The sequence below is a fragment of the Dermacentor variabilis genome, chromosome 3, assembly GCF_050947875.1.
Source record: "Dermacentor variabilis isolate Ectoservices chromosome 3, ASM5094787v1, whole genome shotgun sequence".
NCBI classification, from domain to species: Eukaryota; Metazoa; Arthropoda; class Arachnida; order Ixodida; family Ixodidae; genus Dermacentor; species Dermacentor variabilis.
In genome coordinates this window covers 52,788,205-52,808,770 of record NC_134570.1, presented here as the reverse complement: position 1 = coordinate 52,808,770, position 20,566 = coordinate 52,788,205, and the positions used below count along the sequence as shown (strand labels likewise).

Sequence of the window (20,566 nt, the reverse complement as noted above, 5' to 3'; positions counted from 1 at the left end):
AGCAGCGCATGCTATTTAAAAAATTACATTACGGAGTTTTGCGTGCTGAAACCGCTTTCTGATAATGAGGCACGCCGTAGTGGAGGACGCCAGAAATTTCGACCGCCTGGGGATCTTTTGCGGGCACCTAAATCTAAGTACACGGGTGTTTTCGCAATTCACCCCCGTCGAAATGCGGCCGCCGTGGCCGGGATTCGCACCCGCGACCTCGTGCTCGGCAGCCCAACACCATAGCCAATGAGCAACCACGGCGGGTGTGCATGCTGTCCGCGGACTGTGTTTTTTCTGATATTTTTTTTAACCAAGCCCGAGGGGTCGTTCAGAGCCCCTTTAACGAATTACACGTAAACAATTGCCCTTAATGAATCACAATTTTTAGTAGTCTCGTAATTTTCAACGATTAAGTTTCGTTACTCGGCAACGCTCAGTGTAATTCGATTACTTCTTTTTTCAGCAGCCAATTAGACGTAACCAGTTACACCATTGACGAGACAAGCTGCATATGTAACGGGCAACGCTGCATCGAACGCTTGAATTTGGCGGGAACGACACAGAACGCCCACGGCCGTGCCACGCAGCAGCCCCTGCGGACGCGAGTGCGTCGGATGCGCGGGCAAACCCGTGGCGCGCAGTAAGCTCGCCTCCGCAACTTGCAGCGGATGTTGGCCGACCGTTCGAACGGGCGTCGCAACGGCTCGACAGCGATGGTGACGTCGGCGCCAGGAAATCGTGAACGATTTTGTTACTTCTCCATCCGCCCTACCGGGAGCGTCGCAGCGTGAGAACCGCAAACTTGCGCGCAAGCCAAGGTTAATTTGTGGGATCGTTTCCTGCCTGCGGCAAGTTTTTCATATATATATATATATATATATATATATAGTGTGTGTGTGTGTGTGTGTGTGTGTGTGTGTATGTGTATGTGTGTGCATAAACACTGTCATAACGGCTGCAGAGGGCGCCCTGAAGAACTAGGCCAGCTCGTTCTATTTACCGTTTCTGTGCGGTGTTAATAAAGATTGGGAGAAAAGTAGCATAACAGTCATTGATTCAATTTCAATAAATGCTCAATTATCTTTGGCCAGTAATTGGGCACCGTAACAATAGAAATTTTAAATGGAGTAACTGTAAAAGGTTACTTTTCTTTGCTATAACCTGTACAACTCTCTACCGCGCCTGTCATTTTGCGTTGTCATCTGTCCGACTCTGCCCTAAAATAATATTGTGGATTAGCAACTAGCCTGAATCAATGCGCTGTTCAGTTGTGTACCTTGTTCTTGGCTACTACAGCATATAATTACAGCTAACTGAAACGATGAAAGACAGAGAAACATCGTTATTTTTGTTGGTTGTTCATCCCTACGCGGAAACCGCGCGCCGTAATTACGCGAAAGAGGGACAACTGGAGGGCACAAAGCAGGGTCCGTAGTCACAAAAAAGTTCTTACGCTAAAAGCGTTCGTGCGAGCCAATAGTGATGTAGGACGTGTTGTTAGCGAAGGGGATCAGCCAATGAAAAACAGCACTTACCAACGAAAAGCTTGGTGAATTCGGCCCCGGATGTTTACACAGGCACGGAAGTCACACAGCGCCTTGCATGTGTCTTCCTCGTGGCTCATTTCTTGTCACAGTCAGTTTTTTTTTCCTTCCCCGCGTTCCCTAGCCGTCAGTAAAAAAAAATCCAGATCAGGTTATCTATATAACTAAACAACTAGGCGGAAGAGAACGCCGGCGGCGATATGTCGTTCGACGTAAGTCCAACAAAAATCAAATAAGTAAAAGGAAACCTCAGAAATCGAAATAAAGAAAAAGAAACGAGGAGCGGGTGACCAGTTTCTTTCTCTCAACTCGTCGAAAAGTACAAGGTGTGACGAGGAAGGTACGAAAGCAAGCTGCATCAAGGCAGCCTCGACTGCCCAAACCTCCCCGAAAACTAAGCACCACTGAGGGCCCCATAGGCAACTTGCATATATAACAAAAAAAAAATGATATCAGCAGAAAGAAGGGAACAACTCGGAAGACGGTGAGGCATTCCGTCTCAACGGAACACGCACGAGCGCACGCCTCTCGGCGCGGCGAAACTAATTGAGTCTCGCTAATTTGCATTCCGACTCTCTTCTCCTTCTCTCTAATTCAATGCCCGCGAAAATCGCGAGCGCGCGCCTCTTCGCGACTATTTAATTCCCGCCGTATACGTCAGCGCCAGGGGACTCTGGGAGTTCGGCAAGGACTCCGCCATGTGAGCTGCGTATACCCAGTGTCGTTCTCCACTGATTACGCCGTGCGCTTTCGGCTCGCGCGTGCGCGCGCCAGTCGCGGGCTTAACCGCGAGCTGCGATTGACGCGTCGGAGGTGGTGCGATACGCACGCCCCGGATTGTATTTAGCCATTCCAGCTCGAAGCACGGTCGCGGACTTAGTTTCCCGAAAGCCATGGGATCTGCGCGTAGAGCGCATTGCGCTGAGCTCGCGGGCATAATCTCGTTGGATCCCGTCCGCATCAGACCAGTCTGATCCGCGAATTTCAGCGCGACGACGTGGACAACGTTCAGTTTATCGGTGAGCGTTGTTTGGCGCGTTGGACGTAGCTGTCGCGAAACTTCGACGGTAGTTTCCCTCCGCACCAGCAGCAATCAAATGAGATGAACTGCGGGGTTTGGAGTCCCCCACAGCTACAGCGTTGCTGTGAGCGACACCGCGTGTAATGTGGTGACGAACGCGTCCGCCGTGCAATGAGGGGAACATGTTAACGCGATTAGCATTGCTAGAGTACTTTCACGCACTTTCGGGGTGGCTAGCCGCGTGTATCTATCTATGTCCTTAACGGTCTTTCCCGTCGACATGGCGTGCTGGGTAGTCCACGGTCGAATGGTTAAAGCATAGGGCTGGTCCATCTATTGGACCAACCGTTGGACCAACTTGGGTCAGTGAGCGTGTGACATGTGGGCAGTCAACCACGAAAGTTTACGGACCACGGGATCTCAGAAAAACACTCAGTCATTTCCGAGCAGCCTGTAACAGTAGTCAGTAAAACCCCATATCACAATGTCGTTCACATATACAAGTAGAAGCTGTAGATGTGAATGCTATATGCTGAGTTATGAGGCTGCGCCTCATAACTCGTGTTCCGATCTCGTGTTCATAACTCGTTTTTCAGATCTCGTGTTCCGTAAAGCTTTATGGCTGACTGTTACATGTTTGCAGCGCCCCAAAGAACCTCTTTCGTGCCTATTAGCGGGTCGCTGGGGATGCGGAACTGGGTATATGCGCCGCCTATCAATGAACCTCTTTGACGCCTATATACTTGGGTCACGGGATATGGGTACGTGCTGTTCTTCGTTGAATCTATTTGACGCCGTGAACGCGGGATGACGATGTTCCAGTTAGTATATGTGCTGCTCTGAAATGGCAAAGCATTCATTTGAAATTGATCCGATGCTTGGACGGAATCCTAATTAGGCACGCCAATTTTATTTTTGTCGATAATCAACGCCCGAGTGCGCAGCCTTGGATCTCTCCCGCAACGCCACCGCGCATTGCAGCGAAGTGGGCCCGACGCGCCGTCTGCCGATTCAAATGATCGAATTAACCCAACGAAGTCGGCGTAGATAACGCCGATCGGAATTCACGTCGTTCACGATGCGGTTAATAGGGGGTTGGATCGGCCAGGCGCGCTGCCACTCTGAGGGCGCCGCGTGTCTGCACAACTGAAGGCTAAAACGAGCCCCCCCCCCCCTTGTCTCGCCCCCCCCATTCGCCCAACACGGCACTTGTTTACGCCAAACGCCGGTCCACCCAGAAGAGATGTGCGGGCTGCACAACGTCGCCGGCCAAACGAGTGGCGACAGCAAACGGACGGATCCCGGGTACGGACCTCTGAGGAACGTTTTTCGGTAAACAAGATAGCTAGCCGGATGTCTGCTTTGTACGTTCAGCCGTGTAAGGCCTGCCCGTACGCAACGTATACCCCCGCTGCGAACGATTCCAGATTAGTGTATTGACAACTGGTGAAAATCGCAAACGGCGCTCCGCTAATATTTTTGTTAGTTCAGAGGTGTCGTCAGCGGAATAATCGTTACCGTGACGTCCTTGGCTCTTTGTTTCGTCCTAGTATTCGTAGTCTTTACAAAAAAAAAATACAAAAAAAGGACTGCTCGAATATTGGTAAGCCTAAAAAATGGGAAACTACGCGTGTCTACAAATTCGTACAATAGGCAGCATAATTTTGATTTGGGGTCTCAAGTATATCAACCTCTCCTTTTACAAAAGTTTTACCAATTTTACGATAACTGGTAAGTCTGGAAACTTAAGCACGACGCTTACAAATTCGTAACTCTGCGCCAAAATCAGATCTCTGTAACCTGCACCTCTTGGATCGTCTGAATCGTACGAATTTGATATAAGAGTTTACAGTTGTTCACCATGTTTACGATGTTTACAAGGGTTTTCTAAATGTGTTACTCGCAAAGTCGCAGTGCGTTTCCCAGTGGTGTATAATACAATCTTGTCCGCGTTAAATGTCTTGATAAGTGCATTTCACAGAATGGTGATATTGTTGTTTATTGCTTTGTTACACAGTTCTAAACTTGACGCTTCAGTTTCCTCCAACACCCCACCCCCACCCCCCGCCTCCGCTATTTCTTTAGTTTACTAATTTACAGCATTGAAAAAAAATTGCAGGCCTAAATCAGAACTGTGTTCGGTGTATTCCGCATAGACACAAGCTTTCTTTTTTGTAAATGTAGCAAACTTTGCCAAATTGAGTGGTGGTACAGCGGAGCAGAATAATTTCGTCCTTACCATGCACCTATATGCTAATTCCCTGGGTAAAGCTTCCTCTTAAACCACAGTCGCTGCGGAAGAGACGGAACAGAACGTCGTTAATGTTACGTAATCAATAACAACGAGGATTATAGTTAGCGTGCGCAAATAATGCAAAAAAAGAAATAATGAAGCAAGAAATAATACTGCGATAGACGAAGAGCCATCGCGCAACTGCCAAGTTGTTTACCAAAACAGACCGCGACTAATTGCATATATGCAGGCTTTTAGCGGGTTCCCGGCTGGGACACACACACACGCGTGTGTGTGTATACGTGTACAGCCGGGGCCATTGCGTCACGGCGCCGTAATGGCTTTTGAAAAAGGTCCCAAAAGACGACGACGCTCCTGCGCTCTGCCACGTGCACTCCAATCTGGCCGCTAATCTTTATGTCGAAAGAGGATTTGGACGCGTCTCGTCGGCGACGGGGGGGAAACGCCGATGGGAAGTGGGGGGGGGGGGGGGGATTTACGAGCACGAGAGCACCGAGTGAGGCCCGGCCCGAGATTATCCTGTCGCTAAAGTGCGTACTGATACATGGCCGCGCCTGGTTACCAGCTTTCGAAGAGGAGTCACGCAACGCAGAGAGCATTGTTCACTGCGCGTATATATATATATATATATATATATATATATATATATATATATATATATATATATATGACATGACATGCAGTACATTAATGTGTCATACCGCTAAGCAGAACCAAGGACATCTGTAGGTTACATGGAGAGCATGCAGTTAAATGCAGCTGAATGTCTTCTTCGTCGACGAAAAAATTTACGTAACTATGCTCTCCACGCAAGCGACGGGTGTCCTTGATTCCGTTTGGCGGTGTGGCACGTTAATGCACTGCATGCCCCGTAGGATTAGAGCCGCTAAAAGGACGACGTTGCCGCAATGTCAAAAGGAAAGAAAGAAACGTTCACCAATTTATTAATTAGCACTTACGCTGTGACCACTTTGCGACGCTGCAATTCCGTCTGTGTGCACATCTGTAGATACATATCGAAATCCTATAATTGTGTGCTTGAGAAACAGCGGACCCGCGATCTTCAAACTGTCTCTACATGTTGGCCCACTTGTCTGCGAAAGTGCAATAAAGTGCACACCTGCCGCTTGGAACTTTAAACCTGATCGTTAATTTTTATTTTCATTCTGTGACGCCGCAATATTGCGTTCTGCAGGCGCTAATAAATGTGCTACCGTCATCATATAATTAATGTTCATGAATAAATAATGATAACGGTTATGACGAGGTAATTAATGCCACACAGTGACTGGAGCAGCTGTCTAATTGCCCCTCATTGTTCACGCAGTATGGAACATGGCGATTGTTCGGTTCCTTAATATGTTTACCGTGGTTCCTTCGACTGGGCGAACAGACCGTCCGTCCGGCCGTACGCCTATAGCTCTGAAAGGCACCCGATTGGTCGACATCGCTGCAATGACGTCGAAGTGGCTCCCTAAGCAAGGATTTTCAGAGAGCAACACACGTTCCCTAAATTCACCTCAAATAGTGCCGTACCGAAGTCCATAAGAGTGCGCCCTCTACATAACCCAAATGAACTTGGTGAAAGCTTCCTCTCGCGTTCATGTGTTAAAAGTAACGGGACAATTCCTTCAGCGACGTCACTCCCACTTCGTTGCAGCGTTTCCTTCATTCGGTGGAACAGGCGGTGTCCGAATCAAGCGCCTCATCGAGTGGCGTCCTCTGAAGATTAAATGTGGATCTCGAAGGCTATGCTTTTGCTGGCTGAATGCGGCGGAAGCGATTTTGGCAGCCGGGAGCACGTCATAGAGCTCCAGTTTTTGGACATCTGCGTGTTCTGGCGGGATCGCACTCGGGAAATCTGCACCCACGCGATCTCTGAGGCCATGATCAGTCTATGGAGCTCCACTGCGGAACAATGGCTTCTTCTCCCGCGCACCTCAAGTTACCTCGCGTGTCAGCAGAACACTCTGCAAGGACTAACGATGTCCCACGTCAACACTCCATTTAACTTTATGCCACCCTCGACTTTGTGTTAGCAGTCTCTTATGTGTAATACACGTCTAACAGATAATCTAATGGCGGTGTTTGCGTAGCGCACGAAAGTAGGAAAGGAAGGACTGCAGAGATGAGTAAAGAGCGCTAACTTTTAACTGACCTTCATTTGTGGACGAGCATAATAAATATGCACGGCAAACAAGAAAACGCTCAGAAAATGAGGATACGTGGAGCCAGCAAATCATTGGTAAGTCAAATCACTTCACGTGCCCACGATTGTCCTGCGCTCGGCCAGGTAATCTCGCTCGGGTCGCGACAGAGCAATGGAAGGGGTGCTTGCGCAGCGGCCACCTAAATTGTGAATGTGCTCCGCTTCTTACAATTTCTCGGGTTAACTACCACCTACGCCTTGCCAGTACCACGCACTGATAAACGACGGGGATGCACTTGCGATCCCGGCAGTGAATTCCAAGATTCCCTTGTACTGTATCGTACACGTTGTTTCGGTGCTCGCGCAAGCGGTCGTTGAGACATCTGCCAGTTTCGCCAACATAAGTCTCACCGCACTTCAGTGGGATCGAGTAAACGACCCCTTCTACGCACGGGACGAAACCCGACTTGTGCTCGATGGGGCTCGAAGAAAAGTTTGCACAGGTTGCGTTGACTTGCTTATACATAGCTGCTGCAGTTTCAGTGGAGCCGAGAAAAGCACACGCATTCTAGCATTCAAGTCGCCCTTGCCAATCTTCTTTAACCAACATCTCGTCCCGACCTAACGAGATGTTGTCCAACTATTGATTGCAAGTTCCTAGCAACCCCCCCCTCTCTCTCTCTCTCTCTCTCTGCGGCGGCTACGGAGAGAAATATATCGGTGCCGCTACTTGCGTGCGTTGTAAAGGCAGCGAAATCGACCATCGGGGACGCCTATATTCCTGCGTTGTGCGGGTGAACCTGTTCCAATAATCTTCGCTAGCTGAGAGGCGTTTACAATGCGCACCGGCCTGGACATACGAAATCCTTCGTTATGGAGGTCATTTCGTATTATAGAGGCATTCTACAGTACAACGTATACAGCTGTAACGCTCAATCGATCGCACGTGCACGCTGGCGTTTGTTTCCGGAAGCTTCCCGACCTTCTTGGAAGCGAGCATTATCGTGAACGTACTGTATTCCGCAAAAGCGTGAAACGAAAGAAGGCTGGGAATGGTAGATTTTTCTTATCGGGAGAGCAGGAACCCTTTTCACTGCGCCGAAAGAATCCTCACGAGGGCCCTTCTTCGGTATCTCTGAATGGGTTTGTTTGTCTACGAACTAGTACTGTGAACGAAGCCTTATTATAACGGGCACGCTTTGGCTGCATCGAGCACCTGAACAATGTGTCTCGCAGATCATCGCATGCGCCGTTGAAAGCGCATCTTTCGCTTCGTGTTATTCGTTTATTCTTGAGAGATACGGTATCCCCGCAAGGAACGATTCGCCTGCGCCTTTTGTTTGGTACGCTTCATATGCCGTTCCGTGCGGCGTTGGAAATATTTCCGGGTGACCTTGTTCTGTAGCATGCAAGAGCGCTAACGCTCCCGTAAAAAAGAAACAAAAAAAAAAGAGAAAGAACTCACAAAAACGGGAGGGTATACCAACGTGGGCTGCTCGACTAGTCGTTTAACATTCATTTTGCATGCGAAGCCAAAGGAACGTAACTATATGCAAAAGAGAAGCACGCGGGAGAACACCTACAGGCGCCGTGTGCTTTTATCTCGCGTTTACACGTCTTTTGCACCGAAATCCAAAAAGCAATGCGAAGTCTTTCAATTGACAATTCATCGGGCAGTATTTACTTATTTATTACTAAATTCATCTGTGAATCATATTAGTATGTCTTTGATTGCTCACTCCTCTTGAAAAGCTACATTCGGAGCAGCTATCGATATAACATTGCATAATTGTATCATTGATATGGCCTTTGTACAACTGAATAATTTATATTGCCCTCGCATACCTGATATCGCAAGAATATGTAAGCGCAGCCGTCTTAAAGAACAAATTCGGTCCCTCTATTCAGATATATTGGCATTACTTTTACAGCCACATATATAGCACGGCTCCTCAAATGTCCAAACATGATTTTGAATTTCATTCATCTTTCACGTGCGGATGTTTTGCTCTCTCATTTTCTTCAACGCACTTTGTAAGCAACTCTTGAATGTATCCCACAACTGGTTTTGTATCTTGCGTAATATAACTTATGTCATTATTGTTCGTTTTCTTTGTGTAATCAGTGTTCGCATTAGGCATATTGAAATTCCTCCTCTGCTAACATTTCTTGGTACACAGTGCGAAGCTTGACTTGTGCTGTGCGTTAGCGCTCTCCTCTATACCTACGCATCGCCTAATAAATAAAACGAAACTAAATCAAGGAAGGACGCGTCTCGTTCGAACACCGGCTGGCTTTTGAGAGCGGCAAGAACGCCGGAAAAAGTGGTACAACACCGGTGGAGAGATTCCGCAAGAGCTCGACGGTGACATCGCCGTAAAGGAGTTCGCACCAACTTCATTACCGGCGCACATTCTTTTTTTCTTTTTTTTCAGTGTCGCGTATACTATTCACTTGCCCACTGATAGCGAGTGACCAAGAAACGGGTCATAAGTGAAAAAGAGAGAGAGAAGGATGAATAGAAAGGCAGTGAGGTTAACCGAAGGCAGTTGTGGTAGGCTACCCTGCAAGGGGGGAAGGGTGAAGGGGGACAAAAAGAGAGCGAGAGCGGAAGGGCGAGATAGAGAGAAATAGAGACGAACACGAACAAGCCGCGTACACTAAGGAACAATAATAACGCGAGTAAGGCCTTCAGCGCGGATGTTCTGAGGGAGTACTGACCTAAAGCTTTGAGTTCTGATAGTGGGCGATTGTCTAACTGGTCCAGTACTCTGCACAGCACTTGTCTCTGGGCACTATATCGCGGGAAGACACAGAAGAAAGTACGTATACAGGATAGGTCAGAACAGCAAAACTGACAGTGCCTTTTGTGCAAACCTCAGTCATACAGTGAGTTCCGAGTATACGTACAGCGCGAGCAGACGAAGATGCAAGGCGGAGCGCTAATTAGCAACTGATAAATTGTTAGTGGGTTGTTGATCAGTTGTTAGTTGTCAGCCGGCGCTCCGTCCCGTCTCGCCCCTTACTGTGCATTCGTCTGCATGCATATGCAGTGCACCTGGGTGGTTGCACCAACCGGCCGAAGTAAACACGTTAGCTATACACAGTGAATGCTGTGCTTGCCCCGAGCAACCCAAACGACGCAAATGACTAGCGTCACGTGACTGGTCTTCGGTGGATGTGGAGCGCGCCCTCCTCCCATTTCAGAGTCCGAGCAACTCGGAGTGTTCCGAAGCCGCAGTGAGTCACGTGGCACGGTGTAGCGACTGCAGGTGAGCGTGATGTAACGAGAAGGCGCGTTATCGGTCAGAGAGACGCGTAACGCATTTTCAGAGCGCTCTACACACAGAGTCTTCTAATCGTTATGGTTGTGATTAGCAAAAGATCGGGCCCCTTGGTTTGCCATGTTCTCGTTGCTTTCGGGTATAGCATACGAGTGTGTATTGGTCAGCTGACTGCTCATAAAAGTTCGCCTACCACGTGGCACCATCGTTCGAAAAAAGGCATGGCCCACATCCGCAGAGGTGGACCGTGTGGTACTGACTAACACTACCTGGGGTACACATACATGAACATCCAAAATTGTGGACGTTGTTACGGCCGCCGCCGCAGCGCAATTGGCAGGACATCGCACGAGTATGATGCGAAGGTTGTGGGTTCGGTTCCCGCCGGCGCCAACTTTATTTTATTTCGTCCACTTTCATTTCCCTCTACCTATCACTTTTACAGTTCAATTAAAAAACTACAAATAAGTTGCCCCATGCTCTCCTTGGCCTCATTACGTATTGGCATCCTTACGGTCGTGGTTAAAGAAAATCGGGCCCCTTCGGTGCGCCTTCTTCTCATTCATCCTACCACTGTAAGATGCTATAATTGAGTAATTCTTGCGTGTCGCGCCTTGCTGGCGTAGTTTTCGAACTTCCGATCCGCTTCTTGAACTCTCTGCCCTATCAAACTTCCTTCGGTGGTAAAACTTACTTGTTCGGTTTTCCTAAAGTGCTGTCGTTTCGTCCGCCTTAACTTGAGAAGTAACCCCACTTGCCGCTTCCGCATTTTAGTCTTTCTTTATTTCTCTCACTCCGACGACCGTGACCACTTATTCCCTCGAAAAGCGTTTTCTGCACAACTCTTCGCCGCACGCGCCGTATTACATCGCCTATAATAAGCGCCTTGGTCCCGTGAGAATGCATTCGCGCAGCTTTTTTTCTTTCTTCGGTTCTTCTTTTTTTTCTGAAACACCGCTTATCGTTGGCCGGCCGCCTTCATTACCACCACGCGTCGCGCTGCCTCAATTGGCTGGCGCCGCAGTTCTTACGGACCGCATTATGAGGGTACGAGTAATAATAATAATATTTGGGATTTTACGTGCCAAAACCACTTTCTGATTATGAGGCACGCCGTAGTGGAGGACTCCGGAAATTTTGACCACCTGGGGTTCTTTAACGTGCACCTAAATCTAAGCACACGGGTGTTTTCGCATTTCGCCCCCATCGAAATGCGGCCGCCGTGGCCGGGATTCGATCCCGCGACCTCGTGCTCAGCAGCCCAACACCATAGCCACTGAGCAACCACGGCGGGTATAAGGGTACGAGGTGCGTCGCGAATGCCGCCACGCGCGGTTCTTTCCTAGTCTGAAAGCGCGCGTGCGCGCGCAGTTTGAAATCCTCCGTTAAAAGTCGCTTGGCGAAAATGCAAATCTATTTCTCTGAACATCGCTTCGCGATCGCGCCTGCAGAGGCCCAGAGGAGAAAACTCGCGCCGAAAGTGGGACCTTGGACAAAAGGATACACACTCGCTTCCTGCGTTGTACAAATTGCCCACAGGCACCCGCGCGCGCGCGCGGTATACTTAACGCGAAGTGTGCGGGGAACCCAATTACGCATCCTCGCGAATGAGAAACGCAATTCTGGCTGCGTTGCGCATTGCCGAAAGTTCTCGCTAAACTTGCTTCAACCTCTGCCTCGCTGTAAAGCGGCGGGGAAAAAGTGCGCGCTCTCAATCCAGGCCGCAGTCGCAAAGCGGTGTTGCCTTCTCGGGCCAAATTCACATAGTTGTTCCCTCGCGAAAATTACTTCTCATTGGTCGCCGGCTTTCGCTAACAGCGCGTCCAACGTGATGATGGGTGGCACCCGACTTTTTTACGAATAGTTGTGAATGCAAATAGTTGTGAATAGTTGTGAATAGTTGTGAATAGTTGTGAACCTGTGAATGCAGATGACCCTCTTCGGTTAAGTTTGAGTGGACACGGACGTACCGGAAGACGTTGTTCCACAGGACAGTGCCTTGTGTCATGGGCCGATAGGTAGGTTGGCAGGTAGGTAAGTAGGTTCCTGTATCGGTCCGCAGTCGCAACTTTTTCGAAGGTGATCCTATTAAGACCCCCCAAAAAGCACGGGGGTCGCTTAATTAAGATGTAGGGTTCACTTTAGGGCTCCTTTGAACAAAATGTCATGTAGCTTAGGGGCAAAAGCGCGATGCAGAATAGTATTTGTCAGTTTCATTGTGACAGCAATTATGTGGACATTCCAAGCGAACTTTTTCCGTCGTGGTCACCGTGAGGTTCTGTATATATTTAGGTATAAGTATGCTATATGCCATGTCATCTACTTTTCTTTCTTTATTGCCTTTATTCAATTAACGCAGAAATGCATTGTACAGTAATTCTAGCCCAGCAAGTGCTCAGGAGAGAAAGAATCAAAATTATGCTATGTGACAAGCGGTATATGCGGGTTACACAATATTGCCACACCATTCACTAATGTTGCCCCATGCCAGGTCTTACTTCCTAAATTATTCCTCGGAATTTTGAGAATGACAGCCTACAAGCAACTGTCGTAAAAGAAAACACTGACAGCGCATGCCTTTTATCTTACGTTTTCTCAGACTTAAATACTAAATGTGTGAAACAATAGCATAGCTCAAACCTGAAAATGGTGTAATTTTATTGGCGTCGCTGTGCACTACCTTCGGGATTGGAGCAGGAAAGGAGTTTCAAACATTCCTGGTACGGAAAATTGGTGGTAAAACCACTAAAAAAGGCACTGGCTTTAATTAGTAAACGCAAATGAAATTTTCCGATGGCAGGATCCAAACACAGGACCCCTAGCACAAAAGCTCGCTTTTGCTTAATCAGCTTACTTTTACTTCAATTCATACTGTCACTACAGCTACGAGGCTTACGCTTCGTGTAATATCCCAACATGTTGCTGTCGCCTTTGTCGCTTCACCCTTATGGCGAAACTGTGACATTATTTCTTTCCTACGAAGTCGCGCCACTAAACCGGCCTTGAAGGTTGTTGTACAAGGTGCATGCGTCACATTTTTAGCACACTCATCGCTTATTAGTTCTATACACCGAAAAAGAAAACAAGAAAAACGATTGAGTCGAGAACTTCGAGAGACAAGACGGTTGTTAAATCTGGCGAATAACATCGACATTCAAAGACTTGGCTTTCATAAAAAGGAAACGTTTCCACGTTTGTTCATCCTCCTGGACTTATACCGAAGGCAGGATGCACTCAGTAAAGTGTTTTGGAATCAGGAGCTGGTGCTCTAAGCCTAAGGAATCAAATGCCATTTGTCCAGGAAAATAATATAAGCTAGAACGTATGGGCGACTGTTTTATGTTGGCAGCGTACCGCGTCAGCTTTCTCATGTTTTGGTCGCTTTCAATACCATTTACTTTATTTTCATCATCCAACGGCAGTTTCTTGTCGCACGCGCGATGGGACCTGAACTTAAAATATTGCGAGAGACTATTTTAGTTGTTTGATGCAAAAAAGCCTATTTAAGTCACCCGGGTCATCGTTATTACGTAGAAATGCGCACGTAGTAATCAATGCTAGCTTGTGTTTCATGTAAAGCTGGCTGCCCGCTTAACTTAGCTGTATAGGAACGGAGTACTCGTAATGAAATTAAGACGCGCCTTAAAAGGCGCAACGTTAGCGCTTAAATACATTGCTCACGTCTATGAAAACTTTCCTATGTTTATGATAGTACGCGCCTAATGCTATAAAAGGCCATATGGGCTGTATGTCTTTACTCACTAATATAGTTTTTGTTTCGCTATAACGATTATACCAAGGATGTAAACATACCCCATTTAGGATCGAAGCACACTTATAGCGATGTCGTTCATCATGGTGTAACGAGTTAAGTTCAAGATCATCCTGTCCGAACCAATGAGGTCTAATATACTGTCATCAACCAAACAGCAGCACCATTCTCATTAGTTTCCTCATACACGACATCCATCAGATTAAATCGATCTACGGCTTAATCACTCTCATTTAAATCTGTCTTCGCCTGCACTCTAACGTACCGAAGTGATTCAACAAAATTTAGTTCTGCTAAGGTGGGGTAGTAATATATATATATATATATATATATATATATATATATATATATATATATATTTTACATGTGTTGCATGCTGCGATTCCACTTGAAAATGAATGCTAGCTTGTGTTTCCTGTAAAGCTGGCCGCACGCTTAACTTAGCTGTATGGGAACGGAGTACTCATAATGAAATGAAGAAGCCGAAGGGCATTATGTTATTAACATTGCCGTTATTCCGCCAGCTTCCTGGTTATAGCACGTTGAGCTCTCAAGTTCGCACAATAATCCACCAGCTCAAATTACTCCAATCATCACCTGTCACTATTTTTGTTACTTCGAATAACGAAATATCAGCCAACTGCGAATGTGAATTTTTCACAGCTCGTCAAGATCAAGTTCTTCAGGACCTTCAAACTCATTCTTTCCCCCCATCAATCACCACAGAATAGAAAGCGCCAGTTGAACTAGTTCCCCGCGCGTTGTTGTTTGGATGACTCGCACCCTTTCAGGGGGATGAACTTGACCTGCTAGGCAAGTTCATCGTTCGCTTAGTGTGTTTGTAGCCGACGCGTTCCAGAGCATTCTTCTCCTTCTATTTAAACGAGCTGCACTTGCAGAAGAGCAACCCCCACCCTGTCTTGCTCGGAAGAAAACTGTGGCGCAACGCTCAACGTCTGGCGAGACGCTGCCTGACCTGACGCACACGTGCAACAGGCCTGCCTGTACCGCGTTGCCCGCGGCGGCATCTCCACTCACTGCAGCCAGCGATTGCCGCCTGCGTGCGGCGTCTGCGCACCGTCACACGAGTTGCACTTCGAGCGCCGCTCCGCTATAAATAAAATCGCTAGATAGATGCAAATGTTTCGAGCACGCCGCCGAGCGACTCTTCTTTTTTTTTATTTTTTTTTATGTAAACACCCCAGCGCGTGTGTGGCAAACTAAATATATATATATATAGAAAGAAACGTGTGAAAGGCCATGCGACGTTTTCTGTTGTCGTTCGTCAGCGGTGCGGTCGTCATGAGAACTGCAAGCCGCGATCGAGAGAGCCAGTGGCTGTCAAAGAAGCGTATGCGGTTGGGAGACGTGCAAAAGGGAGGCCGAGCAGACGATAATTACAAAGTACCACGCGTTGCTGCAGAAGTGAACGACACACGGCTTATAGCTGAGCGGCCTTGCAGTGTTAGGTTGGTGACGAGCGTGGACCTCTTCTTGCGCAATTAAAGAAAGAAAGAAGAGGCAGGCGTGGCTTCTCATCGCTTCCTCAGTGAAATTAGTTGCCCGCAGATTTACGAATAACACTGGATCTAGAGATTGACAGCGTTAGGACGTAGTTGGCGGTAGAGATTTGCGCAGACGACAAGTAAAGTGGAACAAGTCGTTGAAGAACTAAACGACAGACGGCCTATATTTAAACGGTCTTGCAACGTTCGTTTGGTTTACGCTTCCAAAGAATGAAAGACGGGATAAAAATGACTCGTCTGGTTCCTGCAATTCGCGAAGAGTTCACACCACAGAATCGCGAAAGAAAGTGAAAGAAAGAAACGACGGAAAGAGGCGGGAAACCACATTCCCGCTTCGCACTTCGCCCCCCCCCCCTCCCCAACTCCCCTTCCTATACAACCTGTGGCCACAGGTTGGCTCGGGGGAAGGAGCCGGGTTTACCCGACGACTATTGACAGCAGCCAAAGTGGTCGTCGTAGACGGAGGCGAAAGCTTGTAAAAAGTGAAGAAAAGAAAAACGCCGCGAGTGGGACAATTAAGCGAAAGGAACCACCACAAAACAAGAGCGGAGATAAAAGCGATGGGGCACCATAACTACATGAACTGCTTTACAATACAGGCTAGCGTGCGTCAGCTAAAGCGCTAGTGAGCACCTTCTTCAAGTGGAGTACGGTCAAAACGTTTTTTTTTCTTTCACTCTTTCTTTTAATCGTCGGCAGGTCAGCACGGGCTTTATTTTTCTCGTCATCGTCTACTACTGGAATTGAGATCACGCTGTCTGTCGTCTGCTTCGTTGAGCAGGAGAACCTTTCGCCGGCGCCACCCTATCTTTTTTTTTTTTTTTCGTCTACGGCTATATACTTCGAATCTACCATCGAAGGGCCTCAGGGTTTGTTCGGTCCCCCGACATCTGAGAGAGTTCGAGGTCCTTAAGATGACCTAGATGCACCGCTTACCTTCATGTCGGGACGGTGATGTGACAGACCTGCGACCGGCAAGGAGTGCTCCGCTGGGTCCGGCGGTTGTGGTGTCGGCGGCTGCTCGGAAGGCGTCTGCCATTGACGGCTGTCGCTTGGCTGCGCGTGCGAGGCGTTTCTCCCGCTACCACTACCACCAACACCACGAGCGGCGAGAGCGCGCTCACCGAAAGCCCGAGCGAGCGAGCGACCGACCCGGCTTCTCAACGAGGTCTTCGCTCCGGAGGGAAACGCGGGGAAACGGCGAGCGGCTCGCGGGGCAATATGGGATCGCCCGCGCACACTACACTGGCTGGGCTGGCCCAGAAAAATAAAATAATAATAACATAGCCGTCCCGACTCTCCGCCCGAACCCGGGGCCAGGGGAGCCGTTGTGGCCAGCCGGCGCCATCTGACGGCGTTGCGGCGAAGCTGAGGAACAGCAGACGGACCCAACTACCGCTTTGCTGATGCATAAGAAAAAAAAAGGGGGAGTGTATGGTGAGAGGAAACGGACGGAGGGGGTGAGGAGTGGGATGGTGGGGGGGGGGGGGAGGGGGGAGCTCTGACGAGACCGCTTCCGTGTGCGTCCTTTTAGTGGCGAGAATGTCCTTAACAAAGTAAGAAATATGCCACCGAAAAAACAAAAAATTCTGGGGTACCGCAGCGAGGCGGATATCGTTCTTTATTAGTGCCTCGATTAAAACCGCAGGATATCATTCCCCTTAAAGTCTCATCGCCATAAGCGGCAGCAGCAAAAGGAGGAAATGGCTCTAGGGCACATAGGAATTCGTTCTGGCAGCGCTGTTTATTAGTTGCGATGGTATCCGCAGGACTCTTATATTATTTACACTCGACTACCGATTATTCGACTCTTGAGGGACCGCAAAATTTGGTCGAATTATCCGAAAGGTGGAATTAACAAACGGCGGCAAAATGGATGTTGAAATCCCTTTTTTTATCGTTTGAGGCAGTATGTAGTGCATTTTTGTTCTTGTCTCTGAAACAGCGACTCAAGCGACATGAGGCAAAGAGAATGGACCTGTTTAAATGCTGCTTCAGCGTGAAACGACATGAAGCGACCGGGTTGAAATGGCTCCGTGAGCGGAAGGAGCGTCGGCCAATAAAATATCAATAACTTTTCCTGCGCTTTCTTTGCCTTCACTATCTGCAAGTTTCATATAGTTGGGTCTGGCAAAAAAAAAAAAAAAAGAAAGAAAAGACTCGCCATCCCCGCCCTGCGAAAGTCGACGTCCAGCGAAGCTGTTGCAAAACCACCATTACAACTGCTAAGGGGGTATGCAGTGCTTGATTTATGATTCGGATGCTTGTTTTGAGCTTGTTCTTTGCTGAAACGCAGGCTGTTCTGCTCGTTGTATGCGTGATTCGAATGAATGTATGCACGGTTCGGTTCACTTTTCTGAGTGCTTGTGGCCTCTGCATTACGAGGGGGATGAGTCATTGCATTTTTGTTTGCTTAGGCGGGGGGGGGGGGGGGGTGGAGCCACTGTTTATGACGATAGCTTCTGCTCACGGACAAACACGAAAAATGCCGACCACCGAGAGGCTAACGGCTTCGCTGTAAAATGAATTTAATAAAACCAGCTTCACGTCTTAATTGGTATGCAGTAGCACCGTCTGCTGTATTTATTGTTTTCAAGGTATTAGTAACCGTTGCGCACACGAGCGGGCACCGTTGGGGGTCGAATTAACCGAAGCGACATGCCTTCGAGTTCGTACTAAACGAACTTTCCTTCCACAGCAATGTATGGTTTTACGACGGGGCTTTCCAAAACGCTTTAATCAAGCGAAAAGTCGGATTAACCGAAGCGGAATGCTTTTGGGTTCGAACAAAACGGGGGAGTCGAATTAACAGGAGTCGACTGTAATAGAAAAGAACAAAAACGTACGTGTTTCTGCCCCATATTTTTTGATATAATTCAAGTATACGTGTCAGCTACGTGTGTACGATAACCGCACACGAATAGCTCACTCTGGATTGAGCAATGCTTCCGGTTCTTAATGGGCGTGTAACGCGCCTTTAAAGTGCGACACCAACCACGAAGACAAGACAACAGACACCTCTGTTGTCTTACTTTTTTATCTTGTCTTCCTGCCTTCTTGATCCGCAATGTTTCTACACTATAGGGTTTCTAGTCAGTTAGCAACTGGAAAATGGTCAAATGTTGCAGTTTTTTGAGTGTGTCAGCATTTGCTACTTGCCTGGAATCCAGTTGCGTGGCCGCATGGTTCTAGAGTAGCTGAGTCTGAGGAGGAATATGTGATCATCGGAAAACAAGAAGACCAGCGGTAATGACACAACATTGCCTTCTGAATTGCTGCCGACGGCTTCTTTTACCTTTCTTTTATTTTCATTTTTATTTTATTTCTTGTAGCACACAGGCTGGTACCCCTACTGAAAAGTACGAAATCCAGCGTGCCGGATTTCGTTGCCGAGTCATTTTCCCCCTCCCCACTTTCTTCCCTGAGAACTTCTTTTTTTCATTCGCTTGATTTGCCAGGCGACGAAAGGTGGAAATGAAAGTACACGGAAGCAATCACACCCGTTTCATGCATACATACCGCAACGGCGAGTTATGAAATGTATTGTCCATAAATTAATCGCTCAGAACCTTCAGGTTGGTCACTTCCTAAGTTCACACTCCTATGTACACTTTCTCGGAGTATAGTCTTTATCCCTGGGAACTCGTATACCAAATATATAGCGTGCGTCCCTTTCAAGCGCAGGAACGGAGCACTTTGAACACCGGACGTTTTATCCGTACGATTGACCCCTGGACCAAGATTCAAGGGCAACCCATCCCAAAAGCTGTAGAGTGACTTCTTGCAGTCGATAATGAGAAGCCAACAAACACTGACACCAAGGACAACATAGGGGAAATTACTTGTGCTTAATAAATGAAATAAATAAATGAAATTAATGGAAATTAAAGTGGATGAAAAAACAACTTGCCGCAGGTGGGAACCGAACGAAAGATCGGGGTGAATGGAACAGACACGTGTGGAATGATGACGCCCCCCCCCCCCCCGCACCCCCTTGGCCGGAGGAATTACCTACACGAGTCTGGTCTGGCTCCGTCCGCTTCACGTCACTTTATTAATGAGCGATTCCATAAAACATATCTTTTTGCATGTCGTTTTCATGTTCAGCATAGCGACATTTGCGAAGCCATTTTCTATTTCCTGAGCGAGGCAAGCTGGAATACATACCAAATTTTCTCTTTTCTCCTGTCCTCATTTTTTTTTCGTCATTATATTAGTCGCTGCATATCTGTTTCAGCTCACTGTTAGTCTTAAAAGGTTAAGTTATTAATTTCGTTTCAATTTATATTCCCTAACATGTTTTTTTTCTTTTTTTTTTCTTGACTCTGTTCAATCAACCCGCGAGCAACACAAACACACCCTTAAGAATTCGCCAAGATGTCTGCACTTTTTGGGATGTGCAGATATCCCGAGGATGTCCTTAACTTGTCGATGAGACTCTCCTCGGACCCCTGAGCCAAAGCACTTAGGGTCCGCGCCGCGCCTTCAGCGTGAAGTCTCGCGCTAGCTGGTTATCGGCGAACAAATCGACCCAGCAACTCCGTTGCTCGGAAGCACGCTTTCTGCATCAGCGCCCTTTGCAGCGCCGGCGGAAATCGGGCCACCGACATCGAAAACGGACCATTTCAATACAGTTTAAAAAAAATAAGAAAGTCAATTCAGTATCGCGCTGCCCGTTTCATTGCCAGAGGTTGTCAGCGCGACTCTATGGCAAGACCAGCATTGAATTGTCTTTGTCCCACTCATCTTTTCACTCACGTAGAATCATAGCATTGCTTTCGCAAGCTTTTTCTCAAAACAATCCCCACAGCAAGCACCCGTCCACCCTTTCGTTAAGTCGTCTGTACCTCGTATGATCTCGGCGTCTGCACAATTATTTACGCTTACCGTGGATCTTTGGCCCGAGCCATTTCATTCATCAGCTTTGCCACAGGTCATCCAACAATGGAATAACCTGTTGACCCTTTTCGCGAAGCAGTTTTCTCCAGAGAAACGAGATGGCGCTTTCGGCGACGCGCCGCACGT

The 20,566-nt window shown here is 47.8% G+C and overlaps 1 protein-coding gene across 1 annotated transcript in view; it reads right to left on the bottom strand.

Moving 5' to 3' along the window:
* Nucleotides 1–16,767, bottom strand: part of LOC142575603 (uncharacterized) — a 283,677-nt gene extending 266,910 nt beyond the window's left edge. Inside the window, exon 1 of the mRNA XM_075685091.1 lies at nucleotides 16,478–16,767. The gene's annotated coding sequence lies outside the window, so the exon portion shown is untranslated. The remainder of the gene's footprint in view (nucleotides 1–16,477) is intronic.
* Between the last annotated feature and the right edge of the window lie 3,799 nt (nucleotides 16,768–20,566).